The sequence below is a fragment of the Ctenocephalides felis genome, unplaced genomic scaffold (assembly GCF_003426905.1).
Source record: "Ctenocephalides felis isolate EL2017-DRISC unplaced genomic scaffold, ASM342690v1 CF-g0.4_SCAFFOLD_01170, whole genome shotgun sequence".
Lineage (NCBI taxonomy): Eukaryota > Metazoa > Arthropoda > Insecta > Siphonaptera > Pulicidae > Ctenocephalides > Ctenocephalides felis.
In genome coordinates, this window is record NW_020537324.1 from 27,549,235 (window position 1) to 27,566,707 (window position 17,473).

A 17,473-nucleotide genomic window follows, 5' to 3' on the forward strand; every position below is an offset into this window, starting at 1 on the left:
ACTTATAAGAAAAAAAATATCTCAGATAGTTGAGCAATCGGTCGATTGACTTCTAATTGCGTTTCATCTAGAAATAATCATCATTCAAAACTGCTCATAGTTCCGATTTTTTGCGATTTTCGAAACCACAAAATGAATTTTAAGGGCCAACATTCTTTCACTTTTGCTAAAGCTTTTTTCTTAATATTTTTATATTGGTTAAGCTGCTAGTACAGTGCCGAAACTACATTGTTGTTTTAACTGTACATAATTAGGTTTAATTTCTCTACATAATTTGGTTAATTTTTATTTTAAGAACTGTAGAACGAGCAATCAAGATCACCATCAATTTTAATTCAAAAATAAAGTAACTTATATAGTTCATTAATTTTAACTATTGTTACATTATAACTCATTAATATAAGGTGCTTCTGCTTATAACATTAAATTATCAATATACACGTATATTTTATTGTTGTTTTGAAAAATTCAATATTTCTGCAAGAATGGAGAAAGGCGGAAACATATGATTGTTGGATTTTTGCCCTTGTGGCATGTCATTTCAGTTGTACATGTCTAGTCCAATACTTGTTTTAACAAAATAAGTTATTCAATTCTTTTATTACATACACGGAGACTTGTATGTTCCTTTTATTTTAATTGGATCTTTATATTAATATTTTAAACATTTTTTTCGCTATTGTCTTCGCAATTTCTTGTATGGATCAAAAGACTTAATTTGTATAACGTGTTTTTTTAATTAATTGTTGAAACAATGCAAATGAATGAAGCTTACATAATATATGTAAATGTTGGAAAAAATCCACTATAAAGCTAATTTATTGTTTCAAATGCGGTCCGATGAAATGATTATATATTATGATCTCATAATCAAAATTATAGTGTTAAAGGTTCAGCAAGCATGATACTGCTAAATTAGTTTTTCGACTTAATGAAGACATAAGCATAATGAGAAATCATTTTATTATCTTAACTAGTGGGGCGCATGACATCGTTCCTTGAGGCATATTGCTGGAACTTCCCGTACCAAAAATTATTTTTTTTAAAAAAAGATTAACATTTTTGAAAAAAAATCACTCTGAAAAAATTTGATTTTTGAGAAACTATACATTTTTGACAAAAATTTACTTTTTTCGAAAAAAGACTTTTTGAAGAAAAATTTATTTTGAAATATTTTGAAAATTCTGAACTTTTTCTCAACGCAATCGTACTGCTTTAACTGCATAGAGACGAATATCGAAGCGCGTAAGCGCCGCGCCGCCGTCCAACGAATAAACATTGATACGGAACCCATAGGAATGTAAACAAAATTTATACTTATTGTTAAAATCTCTATAAAATATCTGATAATTTGATGTGCATATGTCTAATAATCATTTTTGACGGCCAGATGGCGCTTTTTTTTACTTTTTGTTACTAGATCTCCGAAACCGTTAGACCTGCCTTCATGAAAATTTGATCAGTTGTTCATCTTGTTAATAAAAGTAAAATGTTTTTTGAATTATTCAAATTGGACGTTCTGTTCTCTTAAAACTGAGTTACTGTTTTTGGCACTTTTTGCCCCATATCTTTGGAACGGCTAGACCTGCCTTTGCCAAAAACTAATCAGCACGTCTCCTTATCAATACGAATCGAATGTTTTTTGAATTATTGAAATCGCGTCATCCGTGTTCCCGAAATCGTCGACGAAAATTTGTATCTGAACACACATACACATACACACACAGATACACACATACATTCATTTTTCTGAGGTATGCCAAAATATTCAGAAACTTCTGAAACGTAAAGATATATAAAAATTTTCATTTTAAATTTTTTTGCGATTACTATAACTTACCCTACGGGAAGTTAAAAAATATTCTATTCGTAATGATAGAGGGCAAGTGGTGATTAGATTTTGACAAAGGTAGGTCCAGTTTCGGAGATATAGAGATAAATGTGCAAAAAATGGCAGATTTTGAGAGAACTAAACATCCGATTTAAAAAACTGCTTGTGTTGACAAAACGATTGCTTTTGAGGAAAGAAATTATTCATTAAGAATTATTCCATTTTTTTAAATTTTCAAACATTTTTTTTTTTGGAACATCAAAAAATAATTCGGATTTTAATGCTAATTTTAGCTAAAGTTCTAAACTGATCGAGGGAAGAATAGTGTGAGATTTTCCATTGCCATTTCACACTGCAGTACCTAATGGGGTATTTTCAATTTGTAACAAATTGATCTATATTTTCAAGTAAAAACTGAAATTACTACTGCATTAGTAGCCGGCTTTGCCCGAAAAGCTTTCTAATTTTGAAAAAGCCTTCCGATTTTGAAATTTTCTTATTCGAATTTGTGTCAACATTATTGTTATTATATTCACAAGAAAATGAACACTCTGAAAGATGTGATTCAGGTTCCAATTACTATTTAATCCCCATATAAAAAGTATAAAATGTGTCTTCAGGTTCAGTGTCTGCACATAAATAATTGACGATCTTCAATAAATTGTTTACGATCGTAAATTCACTAGATCGTTTGCATCTACCTTTAAAAGTAGGCAGGCGATTGTTCAGGTGAGAATGCCTTCTTATTTTTTCATGTTTATAGAAATCAGAATTTAACATCACAATTCCAATACAACTCGATGACCATGAACAACAAATCAAAAGTTGCTATTCTGTAATAACAGTAGGTACGCAGTATTTATTTATACATGCAAAATAATTTTATACCATATGTAATGTCTTAGCCTGCAATCTTTATTTCTTGACGGCACACGCCGGCGGAGAACATTTATCTGCAGCGAACAACGATCATTGCCAAGAACATAAAACACATTTTAAGAATTAAACGTTTGTGAAAGGAAAATGAGTGTTCATTGCTTTATTTGTAAACCTGACATTATGGCGATAGAAGCTTTTCATATTTAGAATCGGATTTAAAATGATATTAAGGACTCATAAGCATATTAGAAATATTCTATTATTACGATTAGTAATACCTTATTCTAGTATTCAGAAAAATATTCTTAATGTTTGAAATATTTTTTATTCCAAAACTTTGGAAGCCTTATTATCGGGTTACACTGGGTTATTAGTACATTGTAAGAAGCTTTGTCATTGTCTAAGAAGAGCTGAATCAAAATTTCGACAATTAACTCTTAATCACCTAATAAACCTTTTTATAATAACGATTAATATTCCTGTAATTAACTTCCCGTAGGGTAAGTTATAGTGATCGCAAAAAAATCGAAAATAATTTTTTTTGAATATCGTTTTAAAGTCTTCTGAACATTTTGGCATTCCTTAGGAAAAATAGATGGTATGTGTGTGTGTGTGTGTGTGTGGATACAAATTTTTGTCAACGATTTCGGGAACACGAGTCAACCGATTTGAATCATTCAAAAAACATTCGATTTGTATTAATAAGGAGACGTGCTGATTAGTTTTTGACAAAAGCAGGTCTAGGCGTTTTGGAGATACGGAGCAAAAAGTACCAAAAATGAATGATCACTTTTTGAAAGAACGGAACGTCCGATTTGAATTATTCAGAAAACATTTAATTTCTATTGATGTAAATAAGAACTGATTAAATTTTTAGGAAGGCAGGTTTAACGGTTTCGGAGATCTAATAAAAAACAGTGAAAGAAATATGCCATTTGGCGGTCAAAAATGATCATTAAACATATGCACATCAAATTATCACATTTTATAGAAATTTTAATAATAAGTATGCATTTTGTTTACTTTTCTATGGGCTGCGTACCAATACTTCTCCGTTATACTGCGACGAGGCGCCCACGCGCTTCGATATTTTGATTCTACGCAGCTAACGTATCGCGATTGCCTTGGAAAAACGTTCAAAATTTCCAAAATATTTCAAAGTATAAAAAAATCAAATTGTTCAAAAGGGTCATTTTTTGAAAAATTTAAAATATATCAAACATCAATTTTTTATCGAGTTCTAAAAGAACATAGAATCAAAATTTTAATTTTTGATACGGGTAGTTCCAGCAATTTGCCTTAAGGCACGGTGCCATGCACCACTAGTTTCAATGCCATTAACATAAATGGTTCTTTGGACAAAGGTTTATTTTTTTATTTTTATAAGAATTTTTATTTCAGTTCAAATTTGAATACATCATATAGGCATCATAACTTATAAACTATGTACATCTATCAAATTGATAATAATACATTAAATTAAATTTGTACATTCTATACACATTCACATATATACATTAAAAAAAAATTTCGAAATAAACTATATTTAAAACTTGGTATAAAAATATGAAAAAATATGTCTGTCCAAAGGTAGATCCTTGGTGTAAAAACGTCACAAATCGATGCTTCCTTTTTCCTCCTTTGTTTATTATTACCATTACTATTTCAACACCATTATTCACGTTTTTTTTTGCACTTTTATGCAATTACCTTACTAATTGTCTTACTAAATTTCTGCCTCCATTTCAAGTTCTGTTTTTCTGCTTTCAATTCCCAGTATTTTCTCTTCTCGAGTAAGTCAAAAATCATCAGCATTATTTTTCTTCCTAGATTAAATTAATAAAACTCCTCTTCAGTTTGCTATTGTTTGCATCTTATCCTATTTTACAAAGCTGGATTGAAACTCCAGATGCAAGATCTTGATGTCCAAAACCTTTTAATCCACTAAGTAATTTAAGAAGAAAATCTGACTTTGTAAAAAGTGCTGCAGGTCCTTTTAGACCTTCAACTCTATCCTTGTCGTCTTCGTCGTGCAGCAGGCACTCTTTTTGCAACATGGATCCAATCGTGTTTCCTTTTCATGAAAACGCTCAATAGTGTTCTCTCTTCGCCCACTCTCGTCAGGACTTCTTCATTTGTTATCTTATCCTTTCCATTCACCTCCTGCACCACATTTCAAAACTCTCCACATAGTTTTCGTCGGCTTTTCTTAGAGTCCACGTCTCTGATCCATACAGAGCTCCAGGCATAACTTTTATTGGCCCCAATTTTGTATATTAACATTTTTAATATCTAACCAATTCTTAATATTGCAATGCAATTAAATAATAATTTTCTTCGCTAATTATTATTAATTAGTATTGATAAATAGGTGCAAGATTGTTCGCTAATTATAGTTAAATACAACGATGACCTCATCATAGTTCTGGCTTATATAATAGAAATCATTGATGTTATTTGATGATTCTAAGAATCCATCCAACATGTTTCAATATTTCAAACGTCTAATCACAATCATATATCAAACGTTCAATTACAACCATGATTGAATTCGATTATCATCTACACGACTAACAAAAAATATTGAAATGGAAATATTAATCTTTACACATAAGGGACCTTGCAATGAAATCTAATTTGCAAATTAATTTTCTAGTTCAATATTAACTAAATAGCACATGCTGAAAAGTTCAGTTAACCAGTACTAAAATTTGGAATGATTATTATTATTCCCAATATTTTTAGCAGTTGAAGATCAGCTTTTCCTAAACCTTTGCTTTTTTGAAAAACACTACTGTTGTTCACATTTTATAAATCTTAAATGAAAAGACTAATGTATTAACGAATTTTATTATGTAGTTTTATTTATGTCAAGCATATACGTATGCTTATACGAACATTATACAACAATTTTGAGAAGTTTTTGTATACGAGGTCTGTTCAAAAAGTACCCGGAATTTTCGTTTTTTCAAAAAAATATTTATTTATTCGTCTACATTAATGTGGTCCCCTTCAAAGTAGTCCCCCCCAGATATAATACACTTATGCCAGCGTTTTTTCCAATTTTCGAAGCACCCTTGATATTCACTTTTTGATATGTCCTTGAGCACTCTCAGCGATTTTCTTCAATCGAGGAAAACCGCCGTCCTTTCATGGGTCTCTTCAACTTTGGGAATAGGAAAAAGTCACACAGAGCCATATCTGGTGAATTTTTGCACTTTGCAACACTTTATTTCATTTTTTACGCAAAATTTAATACAAATTCTTTGACTTTTCAATTCTTCCATTGTAAAAATCGCCGAGCTCAGAAAAACACGTCGAACCTTAGCGACTACCACAGACAAAGTAAACAGTGAATATAGCTGAAAATTTCATCATACTTTAGGGGCATGTATACCAACACAATAAAAAAAAAATTTTGACAATCAGACACTCCAGACCCGCGAAATTTAATTATTAGTAATTCCGGGTACTTTTTGAACACACCTCGTATATTGTTTAAGGTAAAATACGTTAGAATTATTAAGTAGAAGAATTCATTCATCTACTTTATATTATTTTTATAGCTACTTTTATTAAAATAACTTATTGGTATTTATAATGCCTTGCTCGTTCACATGGATTTATTATTTATGAATTTATCTATTATTATAAGATAATGAATAAGAAAGATTTTTGTTAAACATTGTAAAAGGTGGTATCGCTAAATTGACATTCTTGTCGTGTGAAATATAAAAATTTAGTCATCCCAAATTCCAATCCAACAATATATATCTCTGTCATAAATTTTAAGCGACACGCTTAATAATTTATATTCTGCATAAGTAAATATCTGGTTATCACAGTATTATAAATCAGAAAACAGGTTCCTTTTGGTGCGATAAACACCAAAGGAAATACCAATATCGACTTATCAGTATCAACTGTTCCAAATAAATATCAAATATTTGTAATTGAAAAGAACTTAGTAAGTTAATATATATCTTACTAATTGGTTTATTTCGTAAATTTTTGATTCATCCACATTAATATTTATAATCTTTAATTCCATGTTTTCTTAAAAAATTCTTTGTAGCTGTTTTTATAATTACATGCAATTGCTTCCTTAGGCTAATAATATACAAATAAGTTTCTTATAATATTAGTAAGTTTTTTATGAAGAGGAACTATTGTCCCCATTATTGTGAAAGGGTGTATTATTTCATATACTATTATATAGAAATTAAAATTAGACTAATGTAAATATCAATTCTAAATACAAACTACTTGAAGTGGCATTTTGCCTTAAGGTAATTTGCATGAACTTCCCGACAAGTGTAAATAATCATCTTAATCAATAATAAATCAATATATTAATTCCAGTGTGGCTTCATAATGTGAGAACTACTTCTATGCTATTTTTTTATTACCCATTATTAAAAATCGAACACGTGCCTAATACAATTTGGAGTATGTATTTTATAAAAGCGCGGCCTAATAATTAAAATTTCACTAAATTTTTATAATTGAATCACTTTCCGTAGTACTATGTTTTTATTTGTTCATTAAGGCCAGGGTACTCCATCGCTATACCAAGAATCAATAAAATCATCGATTTTTTTTAAATCAATTTCAGATCAAATTGTCAATATGATTAATATTTTATTTTTCCATGTCGTTAGTATAAATTTGGTGAGAATTCGGGATTCACATCGGCTGATTTATTTTTTTACACTCATTCATTCATTTTTTTAAAGGCATATTGAGAGGATCGTATAATGTTCATGAAATAAAAAATGATGGATTAAGAATGCTCTAGTTACCGATATACAAAAATTTAGATTATTATTTGAATATAACCTGGCCTCTGCTTTAATTTTAATTTTAATCTTTGTTGGCATAAGCATATATCACATACGTCTTAAACTAAAAACGGATGGAATTCAATAAAATATTATACAGGTAAAGAAAAAGTAAGAATAGTGTTTTATGAACTAGTTTCAAAATGAACTCATTAATTCTTATTGATTAAGTATATTATTACCACATTTGGGGAAGTTTGCCTTTAGGTAAAATGCCACTACACAACCAAAGCCTTTTAATTTAAATAGCAAATGATTTGTATGCTTTACAAATACTTATTAATTTTAATAAATTGAGCATTTAACCACCTACAACATTGTTCATTTATTTACTCAAAATTTTATTCAAATTCTACTTAACAAATCCAATACTATTTTCGATTTCGAGAACACCGATTACCGATTTGAATAGTTAAGAAAACATTCGATTCGTATTGATAATGAGACGTGCTGATTAACTTTTGGCGAAGGCCGAAGGTCTAGCCGTTCCGAAGATACGGGGCAAAAGGTGCCAAAAACAGTAACTCAGTTTTTGAGAGAACGGAGCATCCGATTTTAATAATTCAAAAAACATTTTACTTGTATTGACAAGATGAAGAACTGATTAAATTTTTGGGAAGGCAGGTGTAGCGGTTATGGACTATAAATGAAAATAATTTTAAAAAAATGTCATTTGGCGGTCAAAAATGTTTATTGAACATATGTACATCAAATTTTCCGATATTTTATAGAGATTTTAATAATGTGTACACATTTGTGTAATTTTTTTGGAGTTTCGTACCAAGAATTTAATTACGGCACGGGAAGTTCCAGCAATTTGCCTTAAGGCACGAAGCCATGCACCACACTAGTTTTTCTCAAATTTTAAGTCAAATTTGATCAGATAGCGAGTCGAACACGCTACTATGCTCGCTATTTTAAAAAGTTTACCATGAAATACTTTTAAATAAAAAGTAGTAAAGAAAAATATTAGTTAGGAAAAGATTTGTTCATATATGCTAAATGTTTCAACATCATATTAGTTTGCAATCGACGTATAAATTTGTGACTCATGTTGCCTGAGTTACGTTCAATTTCGTAAAACTTTCGCTATTCACTTACATAAGTTGACTTCTTTCAATTTAATGAATGTCCGTGGTCGTTGCTACTAGCGTAGTAATTGCGGCACTGCTTGCTAAACAATGGAATCCTGGAAAAACCAGCGTATGATCACGATCCGAATGATAGTATATAATAAGAACATGTTTAATATATTCCATATATCTATTTATTCTCTGCGTAAGTTTTAAATAGCGCAATACACTTCAGCTGTTATGTCGTAATATAGGTAAATCATCATCTTTAATTAACATGATGCGGATGCAGGGGTTTTCGAAAAATTTGTGAATTTTGCAACAGTAAAGCACATAGTTAGAGATAACTGAGAAATTTACGCTCACCGTAATTGTCTGGAGTTTAAAAATACCAGAAACTAGTGGTGCATGTCATCGTTCCTTAAGGCAAATTGCTGGAACATACCGTACCGTAATTAAAATTAAAAAAAAAACAACTTTAAAAAAAATAGATTTTTGAGAATTTTGAAGTTTATGAAATGTTTGACTTTTTTGAAAAATTTGAGTTTTCTTATAGATTTTTTTTTTTTTTTTTTTTGAGGATAAACATTGATACGAAACCCATAGAAATGTAGACAAAATTTGTACTTATTATAAAAATCACTATGAAATATCTGATAATTTGATATGCATATGTCTAATGATAGTTTTGCTAGCCAAATAGCATTTTTCTGCTTTTCTTTATTGGTCTGCCGAAATTGTTGGACTTCCCAAGAACTTAATAAATTCTTCATTTTGTCAATACGAATAAATGCGTTTTGAATCATTCAAATCGGACGCTCTGTTATCTTAAGAACTAAATTACCATTTTTTAGTTTTTGGCAAAAGTTAGTCAAGGGTTAATAGAGATAAAGTTTGTTAGAGAACGGAGTATCCGATTTGAATGATTCAAAGAAACATTCCACTGGTATTGATTTAATGAAGTTTTTGCAATGGCAGGTCTAGCGGTTTCGGTGATCCAAAAAAAGTTGAAAAAAAGTCATATCCTGGTCGAAAATCAGATACTTTCGACAGTCTGGATCAACTGACATGATTGGGTACCAAAAGCTTTCAAGAAATTTCAAAATTAACCACTTAATGCTCACTTTTTTTTAAATTTACTGGTAAAATATCATATTTTTTTATTATGGCAATGTGTTTAGAATGTTAATACTATGAGATAGACAATTAAAAAAAATTAGTACGGTTTAGTTTATAATAACAAATGAAGAAATAGTCACAGGCCCAAAAAAGTTGATGTATTATTAAATTTGATGTATTGAAGTTATTGAAGTTTTTTTTCATCAATATATATAGTAAAATATAATATAAAATTTTATAAATCTCTTTTGGTAGTCCGATTGTCTAACAAGTTGCTATAAGTTTTCCTATAAACAAAATGAGTTTGTTCGTGTGCAAATTTACCAGTTTTGCGCGAACGAATTCAACTCGGCCGTAAGCCTTTAGTGGTTAAAAAAAATTGTTTTTCAAAAAATTTGCAAGTTTTTAAAAAATATCTTTATTTTCAAAGGAGGCAATTGTATAAAAAAATTCCACGTTCAATAAAATTTAAAAATCGCAAAAGAATCTAATTGATTTTTTTTAATTTTGAAATGAAATTTCTGAGCTTTTAAAAGTTTTAAATTACTGTAAGGAAAGTTCCAGGTATTTATCTTAAAGCACGATGCCATGCACATCTAGTTATTTTTGTATTTTGGCGCTGATGAGTAGTCTAAATTTACAGTTATTAATTAAATATCTGAACTATCTAAGTTATTAATTAAATTTCTGATTTTGAAGTATTAAAAATAATAGTAATAATATATAGTACATTATAATAAATAATTTGTGGCGAGCATAGCTCTTTGGTAGCGTGTTCGATTCACACGACAGGGATCCTAAGATCAAATCCTGTCAATGACTTAGAATTTATGAAAAAAATATGTGTAGTTAATATGAAATCAAATAAAAATGGTATTTGTTAAATAGAAGTTTAATAAAAAATAAGAAAATTTGGAATAACAGAATTCGAATAGTTGAATTGAATTAGGAGTAAGAAGAGAAATATTGGAGCTTGAAAGAAGAATAAAGAAAATAAATTGAAAGAAGCTGAAAGAGCAAGAATTGAAGAAAATAAGAAGAAAAATTAAGAAGAATGTAGAATAGGATACATAAATAGATTGAAATTGATATAAAAAATTAGAATGTAAATAAATAAAAATGTAGGTGGGTAAATGCTCAGAGTAAGCTAGGCCAAGTAAAATATATATAGATAAAAAAAAAATTGATTCACGCTTGAACAACTTTTTAATAATTTATTTATTTAATTTTAATTATTATTAATTATTTTTTAACAGTTTATTCACTACCCAAAATACTACATATATAGCTGTTAACTACTTATCATTTGTTCAGTAGTTAGTAGCTCAAACATAACGATTATACTGGATTATATTTTTACATCATGTGATTGATGTTCATAATTATTTATTTTAATCATGATTTCATTTTAAATTTTCAGGCTCAAACAGTACCATGTGGCAATGAATCGCCCGACTACCATTCTTTTGCGGCAAGTTTCGATCTTTCGCTCTTGCCCAGCGAAGAATACGCGGACGGCGAGGTGCCTTGCTCGCCGCGCTTTCGGCAACCGCAATTCAATCGCGAATTCTACGATAGCGCTACAGCAGCAAATGCTACAGCCGCCGATGTCAAGAAGATCGAACCGATGTTTACAGGTAGATAGTAGTAAAGACTTGTTAAACTTAATTTAGGGTTTGAATAGATTGAATTCTTTAATTTGTCGTAATTGTATCTATAATCATTATGTTGTTTCATCTTATTACAACTTGTCAGCTCAATTTCATTTAATTAACTACAATTTTTATTGAAATAGAGATTGTGGAATATCGTTAAAATGTTGTAGTAAGTGGTATTTCTTTGCATATTTGCTTTCCAAACCAACTTTTTTTAAACATAATATGCATCAATTATTTTATAAATATTAACTTCCCGTAGGGTAAGTTATTGTAATCGACCAAAATTCGAAAATGAATTTTTTTACATTTCTTTTCATTTTGAAGGTTTGTGAACATTTTGGCATACCTCAGTGTGTGTGTGTGTATGTATGTATGGATACAATTATACGTCCACGTTTTGGGGCGCACGAAACAACCGATTTGAATTTTAAAAACACTTAAATTGTGAAACTGTAATGAAAATACCTAAAAATTTGTAAAAGAAAAAAAACTTATATTGTAAAAATACTTAACAATAATAATAAAAATAATGATAATATTAATAATAATAATAATAATAACAATAATATAAGACACTTAAATTTGTTAAAATATCATAAAATAAGCTAAAATTTTTGTTAAATAAAATAATTATATTGTAAAAGTATTGTCAAGCTCATTAAAATACTTATTAAATTTTTAAAAAATACTTGCAACAAACAAACTATAGTTATATTTAAAAATAATCAAAATTAACTAAATATAAATAAGTTTATAGTAAATAAATTAAATAATAAATAAATAAGTAATAAAGTAGCTAATAATTAATTAAATTATATTAAACCTATAAAATATTGACGCCTTATTATAATATTATTATACCGACGGCTTGCAAAATTAGTAATTAAATAAATAAATAAATGGTTCAAAAAGCATTCGATTCCTATTGATAGGGAGACTGAAGAAAATAGAAGTCGAGTTTTTGAGAGAACCAAGCACCCAATTTGAATGATCCAAAAATCATTCAATTCGTAATAGCGAGAAGAAATGGTGATTAGTTTTAGGCAAAAGCAGATCCAGCCGTTTTGTAGATACCGAGCTAAATGTGCGATAAATGGCAGTTTTTGAGAGAAATAAGTATCCGATTTGAAGGATTCAAAAACTTTTTGCTTGTGTTGACGAAACGATTGCTTTTGGATAAAAAAATAATTTCCAAAAAAAAATTTTTTTTGAATTTCAAAAATAAATCGAATTTTATTTTTTTTAGCTAAAGTTCTAAAGCTTATCTTTATATGTACTTCAAATAAATAATTTTAACTTTGCAGTTCAATATATATATATATATATAATTCTTATAAATATTAGACAATGTCCATTTTGAATTCGATCGATTAAGTTTTATTTATTTAGATTTCTGTAAATATATATAAAGTTACGGTATTTGAAAAAACAATCTGTTTGAAAACATTTAAAATTTCTCGAATATTTTATTACGATACAGAAAGTTCCAGCAATTATTAGCCTTAAGGCACGATGCCATTCACCACTAGTTCAATTTTATTTCATTTAAGTTTTATTTAATTCCTATGACCACGTTTTTCGAGGCCAAACGTAAATTTCGGGGAAATTAGGGTTTGCGAAAACCCTAGTTTTGATTCAATCAAAAAACTTTAAATGACCTAGGCCGTAATACGAGTATAGTCTAACTATTTCATGAGCAGATTAGATTTCGATTCATTAGATTTGTGTTGTAATACATGCGTATACATAACTACCAAATCTAAGGAATCTTTTACTAAAAATAATCTATATGGTTCGATATCTTTCAAACATAATTATAATATGTGTTAGACATTAAAATAATTTGTTTAACACATATGCTTCCGCATAGATTCTGATTAGAATCGCTCAAATTTGCAGCAAAACTCCAATCGGATGATTTTTTTATCATTCAACAATTTATCGTAGGCCTACAATATGTTAGTATATTATTTTCAACTGCACAATATATCGTTAAACAAAGTATTAATTACGAAGAAACAATCCGACCGATCCTCACCAAAAACTAATAAACGCGATTCCCAACCAATTGTTCCGAACAGTTTTCAAATTTTTAAAATAGATTCAAAACTCTGATCTAGAACGTGTACGAAAAATTTTACACTGCTCTGCTAATTACATAAAAACGGCTTGGCCGATCGTCGCACAAAATTAACAAACGCTAGTCCTTAACGAGCTATATCGAATGACTTTTAAAATCGGACCAGACGTTTTTCAGCAAACGTCAAAAATCGGCTCATGCACACCACAATTTTCCAAATTTGATTCATTCGATTCAAAATGACTTAAAACGTCGAAAAACATAAGACTAGCAAATCGTATTTTTTCGCAAAAATAAACTTTCCCTTTGGGAAGTTAGTAATTGAAAATTTGACGACGCTTTCTGAAATGCCTATGCATTAATGCTATATTTTTTTTCTTATTTCAACTTTAAAAATGTAAACTAATAATTGTGCTAAATTTAAAACACAACCCTAAGAGCGATTTTTTAACGGCCTGTAGTGACTGCTGGCCGACAGTGGGCAGCCCATGATCAGCCAGCAGTGATATACTTTTAGCATTAAAGAATGGATTTAGTGTAAATACACGAAAATAAATCGAATAGAGCGTTTGTATAGATTAAGTATAATATAAGTAATAATTATTATTACTTTTTAGTTTTTACCTAAAACATATGTGATCATTATAAAATTCTCGAAATGCGTTGATGCTCTGACGTCATTTTTGCGGGCATGATCGTAGTGACGACTGTCCCACAGTCATTGCTGGCAAATGCTGCATAGGAAATAGATCTATAAAATAGTTACAATTTCAACTTGTAATTAAAAAATTCTATTTTTCCAAATAAAGCGGCTACGAGTTCGACACACCGCCACGTTCGGAGTACGGTGACAACGAATTTGTGCCGGTTACAATTCTACGTTATGCGCCCACAAATACCGAATCAGCTTCGGTTATGTCGCCGCCCTTACTCCCGCCCTCGCCTTTGAGTTCCTGCTCCAGTGCACCTGCTTCACCAGCTTGTTCTTCGCCTGCAAATTCGGCCATTATGTCTCCTGATCTTTCTCTTGTAAAAATGGAATCAAATGCATACGACGCACGGGATCATGAGACGCTACGAGGGGCGCTTGAAGATACATCTTTCCAACGAAGGTATTTATGCTGATTTTATAGATGTACCGATAAATCGATGATGTGAATGTGCAAGATTGAAATCACATTAAGGAAGTTTTTTCTTAATCAAATCAGCTGAGGACTTCCCAGTTTACTATGTTTAAAAACTCAAATCATTTCCGAATCGATGACGTCATCGAACAATTGCTTTTATATCGCTAATCATGGGACTTGCTGTGCAAATGTTGTTCTGCAACATCCACGTAAAGAAGACGATTTTTTGTGATCATTATTTTAAAATTATTTTTTGTAAATAAATTTGGAGTTTGTTCTTTAATAGTGAGTAAAAGAATCGAACGAAATTTTAATAACATTTTTATAATTTGTTTGATGATAGTTTTTTTCCCATTTCTGTGATCTAAATGACAATTTTAAAAAACTTTTCAAAATCAAGAGTATTTGTTTTCAAGATTGAATTTGCGCCCACTGTCGTTGGAAGCGTTGTGGCCTTCGACAGGCAAACAAGATCGTGACGAAATTGCACAAGAAGAATTAGATGGAAACATGGATTTTTTGCACATGGATCTCGATTTTGATGGATTGGAACAATTAGACGTTGAGGAAGATTTACGCCCAGTTTTGTCAATGGCTTTGGAGCAGGTTAAGAAGGATGTCATGGCCACTTGCTCTCTGCTCAATATTTCTCCAGGTAAATTAGGATCCAAATAAATGAAATTTATTTAGCATTTGGTTACAAATTTGCGAGATTTCTAATATTTGCATCGATTTTTAACAAATAGATCCATGTGCTTGGAGCGTGGAGCAATCTCGTTCGTGGTTAAAATGGACTGCAGCGCAATTTTCCCTTCCTGCTCCTTGTGAATCAAATTTCAATGAGGATGGATCGGCTCTAACTCAATTGCCAGAACACGTATTCGTAGCCAGAGAACCTCAGGTTAGTCTTTGAATTTTATGATATTTTTTTTTAATTCAATCTAATTTGTAAATAGATTTAAAGCGAAAGTTTAAATTAAAGAAATAAAGATATGCTTAAGTTTACATCTGCGATTTACTTGATTCTATATTTTGTAAACAGATACATTTTTTTTTAATTTCATACATACATAGATTTATTGATAGATTTCACTTAATATTAAATTTTTAATTGAGTCATTTTAATTTCTTAATATTATTTTAATAGTTATATTATCAACTTTGACTATGAGAATGAGAAATATATAATTCATGATACGTTTGAGCAAGTTTAGATGTCACATTTAGATATTTCTCTCAAATCCAATTTTTATTTAATATTATTTTATAAAATTTATATAACCTCATAAGAATTGAATCTTAAGCTCTGTTCTGGTTTACGATTCAAATCGAGGTTTGAATTTTTTAAATTTTGGGTTGGCGTTAAATTAGTTTTTGTAGCAATAATTTGAGGAGATAAAACATATCTGACCTATACCATATGTCATATACAAGATTGATTGTAAACAAGTTAATAACGATAAGAAAATTGTTTTCGTAGTCGGGTAGTATACTGTATGCCCAACTTGAGATATGGAAAGCAGCCAGATTGGAACAATGTTTGCAGTGCGGATCTGAAGGTGAGATAATCTTTTTTTTAATTATTTTTTTTAAACATAGATTGTTAAATTTCTTATAAATTAAATCACAGATATTATGAGTTTATATATTGAATATTTTTATGGAAATTTTAAAAGATCAACACAATGCGAAATATCGAGTAGTTCATTCCATAACTAGTGGAACTTTTCGTGACGTAAAATTTTGATTTTTTTGATAATTTTGAAATTTTGAAAATTTGAATTTTTCAAAACCGTTTTAGAGACGGAATATTAAAGCGCCGCGTTGCAGTCTAATGGTTGAACTTACAAATCTTGATACAGAACCCCTAAGAATGTAAAAAAAAGCAAGTGGGGCGCATGGCATCGTGCCTTAAGGCAAATTGCTGGTAATTCTGTACCAAAAATTATTTTTTTTTAAAAAATAACATTTTTGAAAAAAATTACTCTGAAAAAATTAGATTTTTGAGGAACTATAAATTTTTGAAAAAATTTACTTTTTTTGAAAAAGACTTTTTGAAAAAAAAAAAAAAATAATTTGAATATTTTGGAAGTTTCAAAGCAATCGTACTGCTAAACTGCATAGAGACGAAATATCAAAGCGCGTAAGCGCCGCGTCGCCGTCTAACGGATAAACATTGGTACGGAACCCATAGTAATGTAAATAAAATTTATACTTATTATTAAAATCGCTCTATAAAATATGTGATAATTTGATGTGTATATGATGTCTAATAATCATTTTTGACCGCCAAATGGCATTTTTTTTACTATTTTTACTAGATCTCCGAAACCGCTAGGCCTGCCTTCATGAAAATTTGATCAGTTTTTCATCTTGTTAATACAAGTAAAATTTTTTTTGAATTATTCAAATCGGACGCTCCGTTCTTTTAAAAAACTGAGTTAAGTTTTTGGCTCTTTTTGCCCCATATCTTCGGAACTGCTAGACCTGCCTTTGCCAAAAACTAATCAGCACGTCTCTTATCAATACAAATCGAATGTTTTTTGAATTATTCAAATCGCTTCATCCGTGTTCCCGAAATCGTTTACGAAAATTTGTATCGTACACACACGTACACGCACACACACACACATACACACACATACATCCATTTTTTCCAAGGTATGCCAAAATGCTCAGAAGGTTTTAAAACGTAAAGATATATAAAAAATTTCATTTCCGATTTTAAAGTTAAAAATCATACTTATTATTAATCTGATCTCCGAAACCGCTGGACCTGCCTTTGAAAAATTTAATCATTTTTCATTCAGTCAATCAAGTAAAAGTTTTTCGAATCATTCAAATCTGTCCTTTCAAAAACTGAAT

The 17,473-nt window shown here is 29.8% G+C and overlaps 1 protein-coding gene across 1 annotated transcript in view; it reads left to right on the top strand.

The window, feature by feature from the left end:
• The window catches only part of LOC113367014 (DNA-binding protein D-ETS-4-like), a 75,955-nt gene that overhangs the window by 42,070 nt on the left and 16,412 nt on the right, over positions 1-17,473 (top strand). The window lies entirely within an intron of this gene.